Below are 20770 nucleotides of genomic sequence, written 5' to 3'. Positions count from 1 at the left end.
ATTCCCTTAAATTTTACTTCTTGAAGTGCAACACCTCGCACGAACTTGGATTAACCTTCAGCAGCCGATTTCTGTATCAATCTCTACCCTGCCCCATTCTTTGACAGCCTTCTTCACTGTCTGCGATCCCAGCAATCTTGGTGTAATGTCGTTTCTTGCGGACCTAGGGTATCCCAATAGTTGAATGCAGGTATCCTATGGAGGGAACTCCCTGTGTTGGGATCGTATCTCGAATAGAAGACGCACGGGAGTGAAACTCAACAGTGTATGGAAATGAGGGACATTATTCATGGGACACGAGTAGTACGGTTAGTCATGAGTTACAAAACATGGAAACAGGCCCTTCGGCCCACTTGTCCATGTCGGCCATGTTGGCATACTTGGCTAGTCCCATTTGGTCAACATCCTTCAAAACCAAAATGTCCATATATCATTTAAAATATGTTTTAAAAGTAGTAAATTTATCTGCTTATTTTACTTCTGGCAGCTCATTCCAGAGAGGTCTACCCTCAGAGTATGTATGCTGAGATCATTCTGAACCCCCCTCCCCACCCCCCATCACCTTAAGCCAGTGCACTCTTGTTTTACAATATTCTCCCATGGGATAGTCCACTTCAACTTTGGCCCTAGTGACAAATTACGCCTCAGTAAGGTCACACCTCGGCCTACTACTCTGAGACAAAAAAGTCCTACATATCCAGCCTCTTCCTATGAATAAGCCCACAATCCCAGGTAACATCCAGGTGAATCTTTTCGGCAGCCCATTTCTCACTTACTGACATTACTTTGTCTCAATGCATGATAAATATCATTATCGATTATACTGGAATGCTTGTCTAATAACATTTTTACTGTTTCCACGCAGGATGAATTGTAAAAATGGTAGACAGGGCTATTCTACACCGGCAGAAGATCCGATGGAGGCAGAAGGGAATGACAGGAGGGAGCAAATTGAGGGATATGTCGCTGAGGGTGAAAAATTATGGGAAAGGGAAGAGGGGAAAGACCCGGTGGATGCTGACGCGAGGGAGAGGAAGGGAGAGGCGAAAGGCGAGAAGGGAAAATGGAGAGGAAACACAGGGGGAGATACTGGAGAGGGAAAGGGAGAGCAGGAGCAAGAATGCGGGAGTGGGATGGACAGAGAGAATAAAGAGGGGAGCAGCGAGACAGAGGGGCAGAAGGGAGAGTGTGAGGGAGTGGCGAAGGGAGGTAAGGGAGAAACGGAAGGAGAGTGGAGGGGAGTGTTGAATAGGGAGAGGGAAGAAACTGAAATAGAGTATGGAGCGGGGAAGAGAGGGATGGCAGGAGAGAAGGGAATGTGTGGAGAAGAAAACCAGGTAGAGTTGACGCGAGAGACTGGGGAAGGTAAGGCAGAGGGGAAGGAAGAAAAGTATGGAAAGTTGAGGGAAGAAACGGTGGGAAATAACGGGGAGGGAAGCGACGCCCTTCAAATGGTCGCAGAGAAATTCAAGGGGGAAGGGTATCTGGAAGACCATAGAAGAGAGGCAGAACCAAGGAGAGATGCGGCGGTGGAGATGGAGGGAATATCAGAAGATGGACGTGAACAGCCGACTGCCAGAGAGAATATCCAGCACAACGGTACAGAAGGTAAGGTCTCTCACTTTCCTTCTGGGAATTCACTCCGAGCCCGTACCTTTACATCACTTCATCACCTCGTCGTTTCCGTATCTCTCCATCCAAACTCTGATTTAGATTCGCAGAGTCACACAAAACGGAAACTGGTACTTCGGCACAACACTTCCATGCTAACCAATCTGCCCAATCTACCCTCATTTTGCTTATTTCTGTCTAAGACTGTCCATGTTTCTTTCCAAGTGTATTTGAAATGATACGATTATATTGGCCTCAACTAAGAATAAAGTTCTGTCCTGCCCAATATCTCCCTATAGCTCATGTGCTTGAGTCCTGGTAACGTCCTCGTAATTGTTCTCTGTACTTTTTCCAGGTTAATGACACCCTCCTTATAGTCAGGTGACAAAAACTGAACACAATACTCCAAACATAGCCTCACCAATGACTTACTCAGACAATGTCACTCTCCTCTCCACCTCTTGCTTTTTTCGCTGTTTTGTCCCATCACTTCCTTCTGTCACTGTCCTCCATTCCAATGCATACACACCTCCCTTTCCCAGACACTCTTCCACTCACGGTTCTTCTTGGCACTTCCCACGCATCACCACCTCCTGCATTCCTTGTCACCTCCTCTACCGGCCTTCAATTCAGGTATTCATTAGCTTCGGTTACCTTCCTCTCCCCATGCAATCTGCATCATCCCTCCCTGAAACCACCATAATCCTCTATTTCCAAGCTCAATATCATCTCCTTACCACACCACTATTGCCATGCCTCTCCTCCTTTATGCCGCCATTCTCCCATCGCTTCTGTTCCCCTGCTCTCACTGGAGGCTGAGTGAACATTTTGGAAGATCCACTGCACAAATAGCAAAATTGTTGCAACTGCTTGTGGGAATCGTTGGATCGAGTCCCGAAAACATTAATAACGTTCCCACTCATCCCCCATATCGCCAATGCAAATCACACGGACAAAAGGCATTCGACCCACAGCACACTGTCAAAAATGATGGCAAGTTACATAAAAAGGTCTATGGAGAGAAGGAATAGGCGATGTTTCGGGTCGAGTCCTTTCTTCAGACTGATGTTAGGGGGGTGGGGGGGCTGTAAAAAGAAAGGAAGAGGCATAGACAGTCGGCGTGTGGGAGAGCTGGGAAGGGGGAGGGGAAGGAGGCAGAAAGCAAGGACCAACTGAAATTGGAGAAGTCAAAGTTTATACGGCTGGGGTGTAAACTACCCAAGTGAAATATGAGGTGCTGTTCCTCCAATTTGCGCTGGGCCTCACTCTGGCAATGGAGGAGGCCCAGGACAGAAAGGTCGGATTCGGAATGGGAGGGAGAGTTGAAGTGCTGAGCCACCGCGAGATCATGTTGGTTAGTGTGAACTGAGCGGGGGTGTTGTGCGAAGTGATCGCCAAGCCTGCGCTTGGTCTCACTGATGTAGAACAGCTGACACCTGGAACAGCGGATGCAGTAGACGAGGTTGGAGGAGGTGCAGGTGAACCTCTGACTCACCTGGAAAGACTGCTTGGGTGCTTGGATGTTCAATGGGGGAGGTAAAGCGACAAGTGTAGCATTTTGTGTGGTTGCAAGGGAAATTACCCGGGGAGGGGGTAGTTTGGGTGGGAAGGGACGAATTGATCAGATCTCTGCGGAATGCAGAAAGGGGAGGAGATGGGAAGATGTGGCCAGTGGTGGGATCCCATTGGAGGAGGCGAAAATGTCGGAGGATTATATGTTGTATGCAATGGCTGATAGGGTGGAAGGTGAGGACAAGGGGGACTCTATCCTTGTTCTGAGTAGGGGGATGGGGAGTGTGGGACCGTAGCTGTGGGATATAGGGGAGACACTGGTGAAAACCTCATCTATTATAGAAGAGGGGCACCCCCGTTCCCTAAATGATGATGACATCTCCGATGCCCTGGTCTGGAACTCCTAATCCTGGGTGCAGATGCGGCGGAGATGGAGGAATAGGGAGTAGTCCTTCTGTTAAGGTTCATTTCTTAAAACAGACAACTCACAATGGGTTAGGTAAACGAACACAAGCTTTACTGATCATCAGCCGGCGAGAGTGTCAGGGATACAGAGTCAAGTATGCAAGAGATACTACCCCCCCCCCCCCCGCACACACGCTAACCACCCCCCTTGTCAATATATGAATGTTATTAATTTGCTCCTATTATCCCATAACCGCCCCAACTGACGCATAGCCCCCAACTCGCAGGCACATCTAGAGAGGGAGAGGGGTAGAGAGTGAAGGCAGCGAGAGAAGGGGGGGGGGGGGAGGGAGGGAGGGAACAGGAAAGGGGGAAAACAGGGAGGGGGGAAAACAGGGAGGGGGGAACAGGGAGGGGGGAACAGGGAAGGGGGGGGCAGCAGAGGGGGGGACAGGGAGGGGGGGACAGGGAGGGGGGGCAGGGAAGGGGGAGAGGAGAGGGAGAGAAAGGTGTGGGGAGAGAGAGACAGTGGGGGGAGAGAGAGGTGGGGGAGGGAGAGAGAGAGAAGGGTGGGGGAGAGAGAGAGAGGTGGGGGAGAGAGAGGTGGGAGAAAGAAGTGGGGAGAGCGAGAGAGAGCTGGGGAGCAGAGGGATGAGAGCTGGGGAGAGAGAGAGAGGGGTGGGAGAGAGAGAGAGGTGGAGAGAGAGAGAGGTGGGGGAGAGAAAGAGAGAGGGGGCTGGGAGAGAGAGGTGTGGGAGAGAGAGAGGTGGGGGAGAGGGAGAGAGGAGGGGGAGAGAGAGGAGGGGAGAGAGAGAAAGCGGAGGGGGAGAGAGGGCGGAGGGGGGAGAGAGAGCGGAGGAGGGAGAGAGTGGATGGGGGAGAGAGAGGAGGGGAAGAGAGAGAAGAGGGGGAGAGAGAGAGGTGGGGGAGAGAGAGAGGTGGGGGAGAGAGAGAGAGAGAGGTGGGGGAGAGAGAGAGGTGGGGGAGAGGGAGAAAGGTGGGGAGAGAGAGAGGTGGGGGAGAGAGAGAGAGGGGGGGGAGAGAGAGGGGGATCAACTAAAGGGTCTGTCCCACCACGGGGACCTAATTTACGAGTTTAGAAGAGCTTGCACTCGACTCAAACTCGCAGCATGGTCGACACATGGTCCTAGGAGGTCTATGTAACTCTCCTTCATGCTCGAGAGAAGTTCGAGCAAGAATTTCATTGTCCTATCTGGGACACATGACTCTCTTGAATCTTGATTAGATTATAGCTATTGGCAGTTACCGAACCCAATCACAAAATTCACCATTACATTGTTTCGACAGAATGTTCTAGCAGGAAGACAGTTTACAAAAAAATAGAAACATTTCTCCAGGTACTATAAACAATTTGAACAAGGCTTCACACTTCACAAGATAACAGCACAAACACTCTGCAACATAATTAACAGCACTTTACAAACCCCCCCCCCCCATCTAATCATGCATATGCAACACCTCTTAGCTCTTCTACAAAACCCTCATACATATAAACAAAAGGAAAGACATTTGGAAGGTACACAAAATTGCTGGAGAAACTCAGCGGGTGCAGCAGCACCTATGGAGCGAAGGAAATAGGCTACGTTTCGGGCCGAAACCCTTCTTCAGACTGATGGGGGGTGGGGGAAAGAAAGAAGGAAAAGGGGAGGAGGAGGAGGAGCCCGAGGGCGGGCGGATGGGAGGGTGGGAGGAGACAGCTAGAGGGTTAAGGAAGGGGAGGAGACAGCAAGGGCTAGCCAAATTGGGAGAATTCAATGTTAATGCCATAGGGACGCAAGGTCCCCAGACGGAATATGAGGTGCTGTTCCTCCAATTTCCGCTGTTGCTCACTCTGGCAATGGAGGAGACCCAGGACAGAGAGGTCGGATTGGGAATGGGAGGGGGAGTTGAAGTGCTGAGCCACCGGGAGGTCAGGTAGGTTATTGCGGACTGGGCGGAGGTGTTCGGCGAAACGATCGCCCAACCTACGCTTGGTCTCACCGATGTAAATCAGCTGACATCTAGAGCAGCGGATGCAGTAGATGAGGTTGGAGGAGATACAGGTGAACCTTTGTCGCACCTGGAACGACTGCTTGGGACCTTGAATGGAGTCGAGGGGGGGAGGTGAAGGGACAGGTGTTGCATTTCTTGCAGTTGCAACGGAAAGTGCCCGGGGAGGGGGTGGTGCGGGAGGGAAGGGAAGAAATGACGAGGGAGTTGCGGAGGGAGCGGTCTTTGCGGAAGGCAGACATGGGGGGAGATGGGAAGATGTGGCGAGTGGTGGGGTCACGTTGGAGGTGGCGGAAATGGCGGAGGATTATGTGTTGTATTTGCCGGCTGGTGGGGTGAAAGGTGAGGACCAGAGGGACTCTGCCCTTGTTGCGTGTGCGGGGATGGGGAGAGAGAGCAGTGTTACGGGGTATGGATGAGACCCTGGTGTGAGCCTCATCTATTGGACCTGCCTTATCCTCAACTTCCATCTAGGATCCAGAATCCTTGCAACCTTTCACAGAAAGTGGACAAACAGGCTTTGCAAATACAGAGATTCTCCATTTTGTGACATATTTTATTTGGCCAATATTATCATTAACAGGACTTAAGACATTACAAGTATTCAACAATATTTTACTGATAGGTTGCATATATGTGAAGTTTTCACAATTCTTGTAAGAACTCATGATATAGAATCATAAAACGTTTGTTTTTTACTGCACCAAGGAGATCTTCCAACTCCATCTTCTGCCTAGCTTCCACAGCAGCAACATCATCAACAGACTGCTGCATTACTGCAGATAGATCCATGATGACCATGAAAACATGCAGATTTTAGTAATATTCAAATTATATTTTAAAAATATGCTGCCAAAAGAGTCACAAACTTTGGAATTCATATTTTTCAGTATTGTTATCAAGGCAAAGAAAGCAGTTCCAATAGTTTGATAATATTTGATATTCATGAGGAAAAATATAATAGCTCTAAAATCTACCTCAATTTTACAATCTCATTAAAGATATCCCCCCTTTCCCTCTCCCTTCCCCCATCTCTCTCCCCTTCCCTTCCCCCCTCTCTCTCTCTCTCTCTCCCTCTCCCCCCTCACAACCCCCCCTCGTTCTGGCGTGGGGGAAGATGAAGGTGGCGCGGGCCCATCGGGGGTCAGCGTGGGTGGCAGGGGTGGCATGGATCAGTGGGGTCGGCGGGGGCCGGCGGGGGTGGCGTGGATCACTGGTCGGCGGGGGTGGCATGGATCAGTGGGGTGGCGTGGATCAGTGGGGTCGGCGGGGGTGGCGTGGATCAGTGGGGTGGCGGGGGTGGCATGGATCAGTTGGATCGGCGGGGGTGGCGTGGATCAGTGTGGTCGGCGGGGGTGGCGTGGATCAGTGGGGGTGGCGTGGATCAGTGGGATCGGCGGGGGTCGGCAGGGGTGGCGTGGATCAGTGGGGGTGGCGGGGGTGGCGTGGATCAGTGGGGGTGGCATGGATCAGTGGGGTGGCGGGGGCCGGCGGGGGTGGCGTCGATCGGCGGGGGGGGGGGCGTTGATCAGTGGGGTGGTGGGGGTGGCGTGGATCAGTGGGGGTGGCGTGGGTCGGTGGGGGTGGCGTGGATCAGTGGGGTCGGCGGGGGTGGCGTCGATCAGTGGTGGTGGCGGGGGTGGCTGGATCAATGGGGGTGGCGGGGTTGGCATGGATCAGTGGGGTCGGCGGGGGTGACATGGATCAGTGGGGTCGGCGGGGGTGGCGTGGGTCAGTGGGGTCGGCGGGGGTGGCGTGGATCAGTTGGGGTGGCGGGGGTGGCGTGGATCAGTGGGGGTGGCGGGGTTCAGTGGGGGTGGCGTGGACCAGTGGGGTCGGCGGGGTTGGCATGGATCAGTGGGGTCGGCGGGGGTGGCATGGATCAGTGGGGTCGGCGGGGGTGGCGTGGATCAGTGGGGTCGGCGCGGGTGACGTGGATCAGTGGGGTCGGCGCGGGTGACGTGGATCAGTGGGGTGGCGTGGATCAGTGGGGTGGCGGGGGTGGCGTGGATCAGTGGGGGTGGCGTGGATCAGTGGGAGTGGCGGGGGTGGCGTGGATCAGTTGGGGTGGCGGGATTCGGTCGGGGTGGCGTGGATCAGTGGGGGTGGCGGGTGTCGGCGGGGGTGGTGTGGATCAGTGGGGGTGGCGGGGGTCGGCGGAGGTGGCTTGGATCAGTGGGGGTGGCGTGAATCAGTGGGGTGGCGTGGATCAGTGGGATCGGCGGGGGTGGCGTGGATCAGTGGGGTGGCGGGGGTGGCATGGATCAGTTGGATCGGCGGGGGTGGCGTGGATCAGTGTGGTCGGCGGGGGTGGCGTGGATCAGTGGGGGTGGCGTGGATCAGTGGGGTCGGCGGGGGTCGGCAGGGGTGGCGTGGATCAGTGGGGGTGGCGTGGATCAGTGGGGGTGGCATGGATCAGTGGGGATGGCGGGGGCCGGCGGGGGTGGCGTCGGTCGGCGGGGGGGCGTTGATCAGTGGGGTGGCGTGGGGTGGTGGGGGTGGTGTGGATCCGTGGGGTGGCGTGGATGTGGGGGTGGCGTGGATCAGTGGGGTCGGCGGGGGTGGCGTGGATCAGTGGGGGTGGCGTGGATCAGTGGGATCTGCGGGGGTCGGCAGGGGTGGCGTGGATCAGTGGGGGTGGCATGGGTCAGTGGGGTGGCGGGGGTGGCGTCGATCGGCGGGGGGGGCGATGATCAGTGGGGTGGTTGGGGTCGGCGGGGGTGGCGTGGATCAGTGGGGGTGGCGTGGGTCAGTGGGGGTGGCGTGGATCAGTGGGGTCGGCGGGGGTGGCGTGGATCAGTGGTGGTGGCGGGGGTGGTGTGGATCAGTGGGGCTGGCGGGGGTGGCGTGGATCAGTGGGCGTGGCGGGGTTCAGTGGGGGTGGCGTGGATCAGTGGGGGTGGCGTGGATCAGTGGGGTGGCGTGGATCAGTGGGGTCGGCGGGGTTGGCATGGATCAGTGGGGTCGGCGCGGGTGACGTGGATCAGTGGGGTCGGCGCGGGTGACGTGGATCAGTGGGGTGGCGTGGGTGGCGTGGATCAGTGGGGGTGGCGGGGGTGGCGTGGATCAGTTGGGGTGGCGGGATTCGGTCGAGGTGGCGTGGATCAGTGGGGGTGGCGTGGATCAGTTGGGGTGGCGGGATTCGGTCGGGGTGGCGTGGATCAGTGGGGGTGGCGTGGATCAGTGGCGTGGCGTGGATCAGTGGGGTGGCGGGGGATGGAAACGCTGGACTGGGCGGGCAGACATGGCAGTCTGATCCCGCCCTGGCCCACTGCTCACGCACAGAGAGACAGCGCCATTTTACGTCGCTTCCCCAACTGCGCAGGCATGGACGGGCGCATTTGTTTCTCCCCCAGCGGCCGGAGCCAGAATTTGGGCGATTTCCCACAAAGTGGAAACGCTGATTGTGCTCCGATAAAAAAAATCTGGGGATTTTTTCTTACTCTGGGGGGTACTTCTACCCCCCCCCCCCCTTCGGACGGCCATGTTTACACTACAATTTATTATATAACTAGAATATTCTCACTTACAGGAAGTAGGGTGGGAAAAAGTCCAGATAGCCATGGGAGTCAGTGGGTTTGTAGTAGATGGCGGTCAGTAGTCTGTTACCTGCGATGAAGATGGTGTCAAGAAACGGTAGGGAGATGTTGGAATGGTCCAGGTGAATTTGAGTGCATTGGTCCAGGTGAATTTAGGTGGAAATTAGTGGTGAAATGAATGAAGTCAGTGAGTTCTGCATGTGTGCAGGAGGTAGCACCAATACAGTCATCAATGTAGCTGAGGGAGTTTGGGTATAGGGCCACTATGCTTCATCCAACGGCAGATCCATGCCTTCAACAAACGATTCCTTTCCTACCTGGATTCCACCAAGAATCGTAAACTTGCCCGCCTCCAGACCGCTCCTGCAACTGACACTCCTCGACTCGACCACCAGCAGGCCCCAGGCTCCACCGCTGGCTCACGCAGAATGCGCGAACACCATGAGGCCGAGTCCCGCGACGCCATTGCTGCCACAAGTAGCAGCACCAAGGTTCGTCTGCACCTCCAACCTCGTCTACTGCATCCGCTGTTCCAGGTGTCAACTTCTACATCAGTGAGACCAAGCGTAGGCTTGGCGATCGCTTCGCCTAACACCTCTGCTCGGTTCGCGCAATTTCAGATAGTCCTTGCTTTCTCCCTCCTTCCCCTCCCTCTTCCCAGCTCTCCAACAAGCCTGCTGTCTCCGCCTCTTCCTTTCTTTTCCCGCCCCGCCCCCCCCCCCCCCCACATCAGCCTGAAGAAGTGTCTCGACCCGAAACGTCGCTTATTCCTTCTCCATAGATGCTGCCTCACCCGCTGAGTTTCTCCAGCATTTTCGTCCACCTTCGATTTTCCAGCAGCTGCAGTCCTTCCTTAAGCAAGTTACATTGATCTTGTCTGCCTGCACATAATCCATTGCATAATAATAATAATAATAATAATAATATTAATGGTATTAATAATAATAATAATAATACGCTTTATTGCCATTATAAATACATACAACAAAATTTCAGGCGCACTAACTGAGCACCTGAAATTGGAGAAATCAATATTCATACTGCTGGGTTGTAAGCTGCCCAGCGAAATATGAGGTGCTGTTCTACTAACTCCACCTCCTATTCCCATACTGACCTTTCTGCCCCGGGCCTTCTGTGAGACCAAAAGCAAATTGGAGGAACAGCAGCTCATATTTCGCTGGGCAGCTTACAACCCAGCAGTATGAATATTGATTTTCCCAACTTCGGGTAACCATTACTTTCCCTCCCCCACCCTACTTTCCTACAAGCTTCACTGTCCTCCTGATTAGTTTTACTGTTTGTATGCCTTGTTGTCAGCTTCCCCTCAGCCACCAATAAACCATTCTACATTTTCTTGATCACATCTGTTTGATCTGTCATTTTCACACATTACCTTTCCTTATCTCTAGTTTCCCTCTCCCCTGACTCAGTCCGAAGAAGGGTCTCGACCCGAAACATCACCTATTCCTTCGCTCCATAGATGCTGCTTCATCCGCTGAGTTACTCCAGCATGTTTGTCTACCTTCAGTATGCGTGATGCCTTCCGCAGGGAACGGCAGCTATAGTTCTCTTCCAGGGCAGGCAGGTAGGTGTGTGTTGGTGATCTTCTTGGCTGTATTGATGACTGCAGAGCCTTCTTCGCAGCCGCAGAACTGTTGCCATCCCATAGCAGGATGCCATGTGTCAGGACACTCTCTATGACGCAATGGTGGAATGACACGAGCAGCTGTTGTGGCAAGTTGACTTTCCTGAGTGATCTTCGGAAGTAAAGCCGTTGTTGTGCCTTCTTTACGAGGGAGTGCGTGTTAGCTCACCACCTGAGATCTGCTGAGATGTGGGTGCCCAGGAGCGTGAAACTGGAGACTCTTTCTCCGTTTATGTGCAGTGGAGGATGGTCATCCTGCTTCTTCCTGAAGTCAATGATGAGTGCTGTTGTTCTCTGAGCACCAGCCTATTAGGCTCTGTACCTCCTTCCTGGAAGCTGACTCATCGCCCTCAGTGATCAGCCCCGCCACTGTCGGATCGTCTGTAAATTTCATGATGGTGTTTGTGCTGTGGGTCCGGATGCAGTCATTGGTATAGAGGGAGTAGAGGAGCTGTCTCAGCACACAGCCTTGGTCCCTCCATTCTCTGTACATCCACGGGATTATCCGGAAGTATATTAAAAACCGCCTGCCTCCACCGCTGGCCTTTGCTGTGAAGTTCTAGGCAGCAACCATTCTTGGTCTCAATACATTTGCCCTGCACATCTCTTTTATACTTCTCGTCTCTTTCCGTTCCGCTCTTCTTCTAGTCTCTGGCATTTGCGGAGTGGGGTTTCTGATTTTCTCAACTTCTGAACGTCTCATACTTTTCTATATTTCTATGATCCTCTCCTCCTCCAACGGCCTCAGTGAAACAATCCAAGACTATCCATGGTTTTCTTCTACCGAAGAGTGCCCTAAAATCCAGACAGCACCACGATAAACCTCGCCTGCACCCTTCCCAAAGCGTGCACATCCGTCCTGCGGTGGTGCTGCAAGAACTGCACGCAATTCTCCATATTTGGCCTGCTCAAAGTCTTATAAGCTGCAACTTGACTTCCCGACCCATTACTGAATGCCCCCGCCTATGAATCAAGGTATGTCATATGCTGTATTTGCAACTCTACTTGTTTCGCCAGTTTAAGGGATATATTACACTAGACACAAATATCCCTTTACGTCAATGCTGTTAATAATCATGTAATTATTGTATATTTACCCCCACATTTGAGCTCTCAAAGAGCTACACCTCAGACTTTCAAGGAGTCAACGTCATCTGCCATTTCTCTGACTGATTATGTGCCTGATCTCACAGTCCGCGATACTCATCCTTGGTGTCGTCAGCAAACGTACAAACCAAACGATTACTCTGAAGAATGGACCCGACCTGAAACCACGCCGATGAATGTTTTACACAGATGCTGCCCGACCCGCTGAGTTACTCCAGCTCTTTGTGTCTCTTGTTTCTTAATCAGTATCTGGACATCCTGCTTTCTACTCAAACGAACGCATATAAATGTATGTACAACTCATATAGATTTCGGTGTGAAATGAGAATATGCACGATGAAGCTAAGAGTTGCGCCTTCACTCATGCCCTTGCCACACTTTCTCGACTGCGAAATTCGAGCGAAAGGCCTGAGCTGTGAGCTCCCCGCGTCTCTCTCGTTTTCACGTGGGTGTTTTTTCTCTCCCGCTTTGGGTCCAGATGTCAACCGTAACGTGGAGGAAGTCCCCTCTTTCTGGAGCTGCGTTACCTCTCGCCTATTCCTCGCCAGCCTGCTGTGGTTCTCGCTCCTGCAGCTGCGCATCTCCTTTTTCATTGGCACGCTGAACCCCCTGCTCAACCTAATCACGAACGGTGACCCGGAGCAAGGTGAGGGGGGGGGGGGGGGGGGGGGGGGGGGGTAGGGGGTAAAACCGATGCCTCGCAGCACCGGGAGCTCGGGTTCGATGCTGACTTCAGATGCCGTCTCTGTGTTTGTGGAGTGTGCATGTTCTCCATGTGTCCACGTGGATATTTTTTTTTATTTTTTATTTTATTTAACCTTTATTTAACCAGGATAAGTCTCATTGAGATTAAAAATCTCTTTTACAAGAGAGTCCTGGCCAAGACAGGCAGCAGCACAGTTCCATAGTTACAGACAACAATTTAAAAAAACAACAGAGAACATATAAATAGAGTCACAGTCAGATTCAAATTCAGCAGGGGTGTTAAAATTAACAGCAGACTCAGCAGAGCCTGGGCCTGGGTTAGGTTGAACATTCCCTGAAATCATATTTGTAAAACAAACAGACACGGTTAGAGACAGGAGGAGACGTGTGCTGCCATCTTGGATTTTTGCCACAGAAGATGTCGAGACGGTGCAGGTTTGGAATTCCTCCCACACCACACGAAAGCCAGACCGGCCCGGTCAGCACCGGCGAGGCAGTAAGGGGGGGGGGGGGGGGGGGGCTGTTCTGGATGCAGGTGTCAAAGTCCAGAAAGATTTTCTCCCCTCTTTTGGTGCGCTAGTTTCATGGCAGGTTGCCAGCCACAGTTGTGGGAGCTCGGCAGTTAGTTGATAAGACTGCTCACAGTCCCAAAACAAGCAGAAACTTTTAAAATAAATCTCTGCAGCGTCGCAGCGATACTCCAAGATGTTAAAGGTTCCGCTGTGCCTCCTCCGAAGTCCAAAAAGATGTTTAAATTCACTCACTTTTGTGTCTGGACGGGAGCTCCGCAACACAACACCTCTCTGCTGCCACACCTCCTGTATGGGTCGTCTGGACTCCTCCGGGTTGTCTGGTTTCCTCGCACATCGCAAGGCATGCGGTGTTTGTAGGTTAATTGGCCTCTGTACATCGCTGCTTAGTGTGTAGGGAGTGGATGACAAAGTGGGATAACATAAGTGGTGGCAAGGAACTGGAGATGCTGGTTTAAACCGAAGAGAGACACGACGTGCTGGAGTAACTCCGCGGGACAGGCAGCATCTCTGGAGAGAAGGGATGGTTGACGTTTCGGATCGAGACCCGTCTGTTATCTTTGGGATATCATTAAACTAGTTTGAACGTTGGTTTGATGGTCGGTGTGGTCTGGGTCGGCAAAGGGGCCTGTTTCCATTCGGCATTTTTAAAGTGAACGAATTTAAGAGCATCGATCACCACATTCTCTCTCCCACCCACCTGTACTGCCCTACCACGCTCTCTCATCTGCATCCCCCACTTGACTAGCCTCACAAGGCTCCGATGTCTGTTCTTTCTCTCTCTGCCTATCTTCTTACACATCCTGACTTCCATTCACAACTCTCCTCCCTCCTCCTCTCCCTTACACCCATTCTCCCTCCCTATCCCTCCTTCCGTCGCTTCTTTACTTTGCCTCTCACTCTCTGTCTATCCCTCCATCTCCGTCACAACCTCTGCACCAGTCTCCACCCTCTACATCCCCCTCCCTCTCTCTCTTTCTTTCTCTCTCTCTCTCTCTCTCTCTCTCTCTCTCTCTCTCTCTCTCTCTCTCACTCTCTCGCCACCCCCCCCCCTCTCTCTCTCTCTCCTTCTTCTCTTGCTCTCTTTGCACCCGCCTATCATCTCCCCGCGGAAACGTGGCTCACTAAACTCACTAATCATAATGTATCTCTGTTAGTCAGCAGGTTTACCAACGCCTTCGCCTTCACGCAGCTATTTACCATTCTGTGCGCCCCTTGGAACGTATTGATATTGGACAGGCACAAATTGCAACGACAGGATTTGAACACAGTTTCAGTTAGTCCCGGAGTGAAGAGAGGATGGGTCACACCTGCACTCCCTTTATGTGAAAGTAATGCCCGTCGGATGCACGTTTAAATTTTACGCAATGATATGTGCTGGAACCTCTGCTGCTTGTGACATGCATAAATGACATAAGCGAAACGTAGACGGACTGGCTACCAAGCTTGAGTGGCGATCCGAGCACTGTCATTTATAGGCGCTGTAATTTATTGGTCTAATATGGTCTTTTTAATGTGGGGGGTAGGTGTAAACTTTATTTCTAGGTCCCTACCTGGTCGGTGTGGCAGCCTTTTCTCCGGGCTGCCCGTCGACCCGTCCTCGTGGCCTACCAGCGGGCTTGGAGCACCGTTTCCTGGCGGGGACCCCCCAGCACCTCGGCCTCGACGGCGGCACAGCGCTGGAGCGGAGTGGAGCGGGCGACGCCTTGCCTGGATCGCCGCGCTGGAGCGACGCGCTGGACCGCCGAGAGCAACAACTCCGGGCTGCCGGTCTGCGGAGCGGAGAGGCGGCGTGTTGAGAGGCGGCGGTGCGGAGAGGCGGCGGTGCGGAGAGGCGGCGCCGACTTTTTCATCTGGAGCCTGGGAGCTCCAAACCGGCGCGGCCTTGTCGGCTTCGGCAGCCGCGGGCTCCAACCAGGAAGAGGCCGTTCCAGGTGGCCCAGCCGCCGAGAGGACTCTCCCGACGCCGGGGCAAGACCACCCGGTGAGAACGGCCAGGGACATCGGGCCTCCGTAGAGGCAACTTCGGTGGCCTCAATAGGCCTGACTTTGGGGTGAACATGGGGTGGGGACTGGACATTGTGCCTTCCCCTACAGTGGTATCCATTGTGGGGGGATGATTTTTTTTGTCTAATTTGTAGTCCTGTAGGTCTGTGTCCAAGATGGCTGCCGTGAAGAGAGAGTGAACGCTGGCGCGCTTTGGCTGCCGCTGCTCTCTCTTCACACTGTGTTTTTGATTTTCTGTTTTTGGATTGAATTCTGTTTTTAATTTGTGTCTCTGTGATGTCTTTATTACTTGTTATATTCCGATTATATGTTATTCCGATTACTATGTAAGGTGTCCTTGAGATGTCTGAAAGGCGCCCATTAAATAAAATTTATTATTATTATTATTAATATAAGGAAAAGGTATAAGGATGGTAGCAAGTTCTTTAACTGCATTGTGTCGCAAGGAACTGAAGATGCATGTTTGCATTGATGATAGACAAAAAATGCTGGAGTAATTCAGAATCAGGAAGCATCTCTGGAGAAAAAGAACAGTTGACGTTTGTGGGTTGAGAAACTTAACTGAATTTTGGTCCGCAGGAAAATTGGGGTCCAATGGGCTCCGTGCGGTAACTCAAATGTGGTTAAGAAGGCGTATGGTGTGAGAATAGTTTAGCTAGACTTTATATACAGCACACACTGTGTGCTGAAGTATCAGTTCCTGCGCAGTGCTGTTATGTTTTATGTTCTATCTTGACACATTCTTAAACTCTCTGATATATTCACACATGCTTGCTCATTCTCTCACTGTCGCCCACTCTCTACCTCCCTCCCACATATTGTATTGTGCACTGAGTCATTCTTGCGAATGGGCACTCACTAATACGCTCTCTCTCAGACCCTACTCACACCCACTCATACCGGCTGCCCCAGACCCACGTTCATCCTCACTCTCTGCAACTGCCATGTTCTCCCACGATTTACTGTCCCACACACAGTGGGTCAGCTGGAAGTGCCGTTGCATCAGAGCGTCAGATGCACCAGTTCAATACTAACCTCGAATGATGTTTGCTTTCTGCTTAAGGGTTCAGTGAGTTAAGGGTTCAGTGAGTTCAGGGTTCGACGAGTTAAGGATAGAGTGCTTTTTAGTAAAGATATAGTTTAAAGGATTAAGATTTTTATAGTGTGAGTGAGTTGATTTAATTTGGGGGTAAGCCATGTCAGTTGAGATCGGCCCCGTGGTTTGCTCATCCTGCAACATGTGGGAGATCAGGGATATGGTCGGTGTCCCTGGTGACTACGTTTGCAGGAAGTGTGTCCCGCTGCAGCTCCTGGCAGACCGCATTGAACGATTAAACCTGCGGTTGGATTCATACTGGAGCATCCACGATGCTGAGAAAGTCGTGAATAGCAAGTACAATGAGTTGGCCGCACCGCAGGTAAAAGGTAAGAGGACAGAAAGGGAGCGGGTGGCCATTAGCCAGCGTAGCAGTAGGCAGGTAGTGCATGAGTCCCCTGTGGTCATCTCCCTCCTAAACAGATATACCATTTTGGATACTGTTGGGGGAGATGGCTCATCAGGGGAAGGCAGCAGCAGCCAAGTTCATGGCACCGTGGGTGGCTCTGCAGCACAGGAGGGGAGGAAAAAGAGTGGAAGGGCAATAGTAATAGGGGATTCAATTGTAAGGGGAATAGATAGGCGTTTCTGCGGCCACAAACGAGGCTCCAGGATGGTATTTTGCCTCTCTGGTGCAAGAGTCAGGGATGTCTCTGAGCGGCTGCAGAACATTCTGGAGGGGGAGGGTGAACAGCCAGTTGTCGTGGTGCACATTGGCACCAATGATATAGGTAAAAAACGGGATGAGGTCCTACAAGGTGAATTTAGGGAGCTAGAGAATAAACTTAAAAGTAGGACCTCAAAGGTAATAATAGTAAGATTACACGAGAACTTACCAGTTTGAAGTTTGATCTTGATTTTATGAGGAGTTACGATGAGCGATTACGTGAAGAAGGGCCGTCCGTCTGCGTGCGCGTCAATCTTCAAAGCAGCGGTGTTAAATCACAGATAAAAAGAAGACCTGAGAATAGTAAGATTGTGAAGAAACTAGAACTTCCATATGACCTTGATAGTTTGAGGGTGGGAGCGGTGGGCACGTAATCGCTCATCGTAACGCCTCATAAAATCAAGATCAAACTTCAAACTGGTAAGTTCTTGTTTAATCTTAATATTTTACTTCGGAGTCACGTGAGTGACTACGTGAAGATTTCAAAGCTCTGATTTTACGCCGGTTACGAATCCAGGCGTCACACACTGAATGGATTGACCATGGATGCGTGTAATCATTAAAGCATTCAGACATTACGTAGTTAAGTAAAGACACTGATGCTTTAAATGAAATAAAAGTTTAAAAAAAATAGTTACCCCTCCCAACCTTGGGGGGAAACTAAGGGACAGAAGTTAAAATGGTACGTGCAAACACCCCCAGTCTGGTTATGGGTTTGTTATAAAACCGGTGGACCGTTATTTCATTTGTCCATCCTGCAGCCACTAGGATGTCGTCAAGGGGCACGTCCATAGCTCTTGCTGCCGACGTAGATGCAGCCCTGGTGGAGTGAGATTTAACCATATAAATGTTCACTCCTGCTACCGCCATTACCTCCTTTGACCATCTGGAGATGGTTTGAGTTGATACCTTCTGGTGTGGTTTTTTTTATGGCTGATGAGGACCGATTGTTCTGAGCCTCTGAGGTTCTCCGTAACTCTCAGATTGTGGTGTTAGTATGTTACCACACACACAACCGTTGGTCCTCTGGATGTTCCAAGAACTGGATCTTCATCCCTGGCTTTCCTGGCCTGCTCTGTTTTATCAGGTTCCTGATTACGAATGATATGTTGTTCATATTGGTGCTCATGTAGTCCAACCGTAGCTTTTGCAGTGCCTGGACTCTTTGTCAGCATACCACCTTCAGGGTTAGTAATAGGTGGTCCCCACTGTCAAAGTAGGGTTAGTACCTCGCTCACATCCCATGTGTCCATGTACCTTGGCCTTGGAGGTATTAAATTGTAAATTTCCTTCATGAATTTTGTTGTAAAGGGGTGCGTTCCTATCGACCCGTGCCCTGCTTCCAGCATCAGATAGGAGGAGAGTGCGCCTCTGGCATTATAGATTGCACTAAAAATTTGTTTATAGTTATAGTACAGAGTTGATAGGAACTTCAAGACATCCGTTATCCGAACTGTGTTGTATTTGTTTGGACAGTCCTATGCCTTGAAATGGCCTCCTCAGAATCTGGAGACCAACAAGTTAATACGTTCATGTAGAGGATGATTACTCCCTGTAACTGGGTTCACTAGGAGGTCCCTGCTCTTGGGTACAGCCATAACTGGCTGGACTATAGTTCCCAAAAAAATTTGGGAACCAGGCTTGAGTAGGCCAATCTGGCACTACCAATATGCCCGTGGCTTAGTCTTGCTTGATTTTGGTCAAGCATCGGTCTGTGAGACAAATTGGCGGAAAGCATACATAAACATTCCTCCCCAATTGAGGGAGAAAGCATCCACTGCCTTTGCTCCTGGATCCAGCTCGCAGGACACATATCTGGGTAACTGATGGTTTAGTCTAGATGCAAACAGATCAATATCTGATATGCCAAATCGTGTAGTTATTTCGTTAAATACTGCCTGATTCAACATCCATTCTGTGTTGTTATTAAACATTCGTGATCCAGCATCTGTCACCGTGTTGTATCTACCTCTTAGAATGACCGCTGTTACCCAAATATTCCTCTCGATACACCAGTGCCAAATGAGGTTCGACAATCTGTCGTAAGATACAGATTTTACACCACCCTTGTGATTAATATATGCCACTGCAGTGGTGTCATCAATCTGAATTTGAACAAGCACCGGTTGCATATTGCTACAGAAAACCTTGAGTCCATATTGTGCCCCCAACAATTCTGGGTAATTGATTCCATGTGTTGGGGAATTACAGACTCCTGCTCATTCCATCTGCCCCCACAGCTCTAGACCGTGTTTGTGGCTCCCCATCCTTAGCCGCTTGCATAGGTCTGAAGAACCCCCGATGGCTTTCGAGCAAGATTTCCCTTGAGCTGTCTCACATTTGTTATCCACCATAGTTATTCAACAATGGCCTCTGCTGGCAATCCATAGTTTTGCCAATTTGGCCTGCATGGAATCTGAGTGTTCGTTCCTTTGCTCGCTGTAAATTCTGGTAATGCAAAGGCCCGTGACGTACTGCTGGAAATGCAGCTACTATTTGCCAATTACACTCGCTGTTTGCCTGATAGATGGCTAGTATTTGACTATCAGGTCATAGCAGGCTTAATTAAATATTGTTGTTTGCCCCTAGGCAAAGTCACCAACATATTTACTGTTTTTGATAATAAATCCTAGGTAATCAATTACCCTTGTAGGTGTCAATTTTGATTTAACTGGATGGATGAGGTAACCAAGTCTTTCAAACAGGGTTTTGGTTTGCTTTGACTGATGCTTCTGCCAAATTCTTGGTGACTCCAAAATGAAAATGTCCTCCAAATATGCCATTACTATGTGGTTCTGAGACCTTTGTAGACCCAGAATTGGTTTCCGTAGTTTAGTCAATAGTCTAGGAGCTGATGTCAACCCATTTGGCAGAGCCATGCCATCCAGTTAAATTTCAAATATCTCCTGTTCTTAGTGAATAGACACCGAATAGTGTGCATCTTTGAGGTCGATGCATGCCATGTGACCATTTTATAGGAAGCTCCTATAAAACAGTTGTTAGGACGTAACAAAAAATTGCTGTTCTGAAAGTCTATACTGCACATATGAGTTAAACCTGGATGAAGTGACATCCTCCATCTGTCACCTGTCCTGAAAGGCAATCCTGCCCATAATACTGGGCCTGCCTTGAAGACAACTCCGGTCCGAGTTCCAAGTCTGCTTGGAACCTATGTATGTTGTGCAGTAAAAATAATCACATGTTATTATCTGTTTTTTAAAACCAGATCTGAAATTCATGTTATTGTCATTTTGAACAAAAACACAAGAGTAAAATTACCAACATGTAACCGGTCCACAATCCCTTGTTTCAGTAAACCCAGACCCACCTACCTCCATGGCTACCGGTGGTCTTGTGGTAAGCCCAAACACCCCTGATGCGGGTTCCTTTGGCTATCCTTGATTGGGAGTACGACTGGTAGGGAGTGTGGATTCCATGTTTCTCCTGACCTCTGCTTGGGTCTTGGTCTGAAAACCTCATCATACTGAGCCTGCCTTGTAGGACAATTCTGGCCATAATTCTGAGTCTGCCTTGAAAGACGACTCTGATCATATTTCCGTGCCGAGCTTTCAAGCTACCACCGGCTTCAGTGAACTGCTTACACCCTATGGAGATGTGGGGTGTTGTCGCCTACTGATTAAGTTTTGCTTGTAGTTAGTACCTTGATGGTCCGACAGCTTTTGCTTCCTTCTTCTGGTCTTACCTGAAGAGAGGATTCGGCGGCTGTTTTCTCCAAAGTCACCCTGATAGCGCTGTTCCCTTGCCGGCATTTGTAGCGTGCGGAAATTCTGCCAACTGCTGGCTCTTGAGGCCATATGCATGTGCTTCAGTATGTTCATACTTTAAATTCGAGATCAGTTACCTACTGATCACTCACACTTCCCTCCACTGAGAGTGAGATTTGTAGGCAGCCCTGAAAACAGGTGCTGCCGCAGC

At 51.0% G+C, this 20770-nt stretch overlaps 1 pseudogene; it reads left to right on the top strand.

Annotated features, from left to right (window-relative positions):
- Positions 1-20770, top strand: part of LOC116985510 — a 59553-nt pseudogene that overhangs the window by 19177 nt on the left and 19606 nt on the right.

Source organism: Amblyraja radiata, chromosome 22, assembly GCF_010909765.2.
Source record: "Amblyraja radiata isolate CabotCenter1 chromosome 22, sAmbRad1.1.pri, whole genome shotgun sequence".
Taxonomy (NCBI): Eukaryota; Metazoa; Chordata; class Chondrichthyes; order Rajiformes; family Rajidae; genus Amblyraja; species Amblyraja radiata.
This window is presented reverse-complemented; position numbering and strand designations above follow the sequence as displayed.